This window comes from Elephantulus edwardii, unplaced genomic scaffold (assembly GCF_000299155.1).
Source record: "Elephantulus edwardii isolate Elephantulus edwardi_28Jun2011 unplaced genomic scaffold, EleEdw1.0 scaffold00102, whole genome shotgun sequence".
Taxonomy (NCBI): Eukaryota; Metazoa; Chordata; class Mammalia; order Macroscelidea; family Macroscelididae; genus Elephantulus; species Elephantulus edwardii.
Genome location: NW_006399852.1, coordinates 2,462,204 through 2,465,717, shown reverse-complemented (window position 1 = coordinate 2,465,717; position 3,514 = coordinate 2,462,204). Strand labels below are relative to the sequence as shown.

The following is a 3,514-nucleotide window of genomic DNA, read 5'->3' as shown; positions in this document are numbered from 1 at the left end:
TTCTTTCTTTCTTTCTTTCTTTCTTTCTTTCTTTCTTTCTTTCTTTCTTTCTTTCTTTCTTTCTTTCTTTCTTTCTCTTTCTTCCTTCCTCCCTTCCTCCCCTTCCTGCCCTTCCTTTCCTTTAATTATAATGAAAGTTTACAGAGACTTAGGGTTTCCAGTCATTCATTGTTGCACTTTTCTCCCTGCCCAACCTCCCCCTCAATTCACTCTTCTTCTCCTTGAAAAGAAAAAGAAAAACTCTTTCATTGTTATGCAATCCCTCCCCACAAACCCACTCCACTCTGCAGCCTTCACTCTGAACTTCTGTGATGACAAGAATACCCTTTCATATATCCCTTTTAAACTGTTTCTCCCTCATCTGTTTCAATGCAATAGATTTCATTCCTCCCCTCCTTTTCTGTCGTCCCTCAATCCTGATGTCAGTCCCTTTTTACAACAGTGGCCCTATAGAATATTTGTCCTTTTGTGACAGAGATATTTCACTCAGCATAATGTCCTCCAGGGTCATCTATTTTGCATACTATTTCATGAGTTCCTTAGTTTTCAATGCTGCATAGTATTCCATTGTGTGAATATATCAGAGCTGCTCTATCCATTCATTTGTTGATGGGCCCTTGGATTGCTTCCAGCTCTTTGCTATTGCAAACAAAGCCACAATAAACATGTGTGTATATATCTGCTTGGGTGGCAGTTATGATTTCTTTAGGGTAAATTCCCAAAGTGGAATTGCTGGATCAAATGGTATTTCTATTTGCAACTTTTTGAGAAAGCACCATACAGCCTTCCATAGTGGTTGCACCATTTTATATTCCCACAACCTCGCCAGCACTTGATATTTGCTGTTCTGATAAATTTTGCTATTCTTATTGGGGTAAGATGTTACCTCATAGTTTTTTGAGCACAGCTACCTTTTATGGAACACTTTGACCAATGTTTCTAATAGCAGAATCCTGATCAAAAGAGGGGAAATGCAGACCAGAATGTCACATTTTCATGGAATTGAACCTTTCTGAAGCCATACAAAGAGGATGAGTTCCTGAGACCATTATTCTAAGATAACTATTTAAACCAAAAATAGCCCCTGAAATCATCTTAAAACCAAATAGTTGTTATTGTTTTTGTTGTTGTTGTTGTCATTGTTAGATGTCATCAAATGGTTCCTACTCAGCAGCTACACTTCAACAGAATGAAACACCTTACAGATGTAATTCATTCAATTACCATGTGCTTCTCTAGGCTCACATTAGAGTTAGGGAGCTCTGTTGGTACCTAGGGAGTTGTACTGCTAACCCTAGGGCCATGCTGTTAAAGATATTAAAAATCTAGATAGGGATCGTACTTCTATTTGGCATGTCACATGTGCTTATTAAATGTCAGCCATGAATCAAAGTATTTCACACACATCGTCACCTTCCATCCTCAGCAGCTGATGAGTTCCAGTCCCTGTTCAATTGCCCATTTTGTGGACCCCAAAACTGAGGACATTGTTCAAGGTTACACAGCCAGTACAGGCTGAAGGAAGGCAAGGTTCAAACACAGGCCTGAAAAATCAAAAGCATGTGTCCCTCTCCAAGTCCAACAGTGGGTGCAGACCTGTGACCCCCAGGAGACCCCATGGGCAAGTCCAGGCTGCTTGCAAGGCAGGATAGGTCCCTAACCCTGGGGGGTGGGGAGGAATCCACCCAGATTCTGCTGTCTCTAAGGGCAGAAGACTCGCCCCCTGGCTGACTAGCTCCCAGTACCCTCATTTGTAAAGCAGACTCCAAACTGTGGAGAGGAGCCATCAAGAGGGCACTAGAGTCACTCGGCTTAAAAGTCAAGCACTTTTGAAAACATCTGCTCAGAATTTGAAATTTTGTGCCGCTGATTGAAATGAAAAACAAACTCAGCTGCCAGGCCATGGGGGAAGGAAGAAGCTAAGGAGAGCTTTGTGGCATCCAAGGCCCGCCCTCCCCACATGAAATAACCCAGCAAGGCTTGCTGAGGGCCCGGCCCAAAGTTATAGTCTATCCCAATACGAAGAACAGAAGGCTGTCTACCGAAAGCTCCAGTGTCTAAGGAGCACTTCCCTTAGTGAGAAATGCTTTTATCTGTGCTCATGCAAAACCAAGAGACAATCATTCCAACAGACAACGGGATGCTACATGCTTTGAGGTTCTCTTCTCTAAATTCTATTCTTTTATTCTTTCTTTCTATTTTTCTTCTTAATCATACTTATTCCATCTGTATGCAGAGCAACTAATGTGAGACACTGGGGTGTATGAAAAAGAACACGGCATCAGGATTGGAGGAACACTCATCAATAAATAGCACAGCTCTGCGAGGAAGACGCGGCCACAGCTGCAGGCGTGCTTTGCTCACCCGTTTCCCGCTCCTGACTCACCGCTGTTCACTCTCCCCAGGGGACGTGTCGGTCAGGAAACTGCACCACAGCCATGGCTTTTAAGGACACTGAAAAGATGCCTGTGGACCCAGTGGTGGCCTTTCACCAGATTAGAATAACTCTAACCAGCCACACCACAAAATCCCTGGAGAAGGTGTGTGCCCACTTGATCAGGGGTGCAAAGGAGAAGAACTTGAAGATGAAGGGACCAATCAGGATGCCTTCCAAGACTCTGAGAAATCTCTACAAAGAAGACTCCCTGTGGGGAAGGTTCCAAGAGCTGCTGTTGTTTCCAGATGAGATCCACAAACAGCTCATTGACTTGCACAGCCCTCCCAAGATTGTCAAGCAGATCACCTCCATCAGCACTGAGCCTGGAGTAGAGGTTGAAATCACCATTGGAGATGCCTAAGCCAACTGTTTTAGTAAATTGACTGTCTGTTGGTAAAAATATAAATAAATTGCAACAATTGAAGAATATTTGAAGCACTTGCTGATCAAGACCAATTACTACATCTCTGCATGTATATAAACACAACAAACATCTCCGCAGCTCCACCAGTAAGCCACGTCATAGCATCTGTGGAGAATGTATTGGTGCTGTCACCGATTCCGTGTTACTTGCATCCATAATCAACACCCATCGGAGCTGCAGTCAGGGAGTCAGATGATGTATTGACCCCTGTGAGAGTCTGAAAAAGCAAGGATGTCACTTTGAAGATTAAATCACACCTGGTCCAGACTACGGTGTTTTCAATTGTCTCCTATTCATCTGAAAGCTGGGAGGTGAGAAAGGAAGACTGAAAAAAAATTACTGCCTTTTAATTGTGAGGTGCCAAGAATATTGAACAGAAGGGAGCTCTGATGGCCTACTGGCAGAATCTGCAGTGCAATCCCAGAAGTGCATGGTTCGAAACCACCAGATGTTCTGCTGGGGAAGGAGGAGGAATGGATCCAATTTGGCACTGTTGTTGTTATGTGCCGTCGAGTCGCTTGCGACTCATAGCGACCCTATGTACAACACCCCTAAACTGCGCTCTGTCCTGTGCCAATCGCACTGTCTGTCTCTGACACTCCCATCCCAATTATCCCAGTCACTGAATCAATCCACCTCATAGAGGGCCTTCC

General features: G+C 44.0%; 1 pseudogene; it reads left to right on the top strand.

Moving 5' to 3' along the window:
- Positions 1-2,438: 2,438 nt before the first annotated feature.
- On the top strand, positions 2,439-2,798 carry LOC102877549 (annotated as a pseudogene).
- Positions 2,799-3,514: the final 716 nt, after the last annotated feature.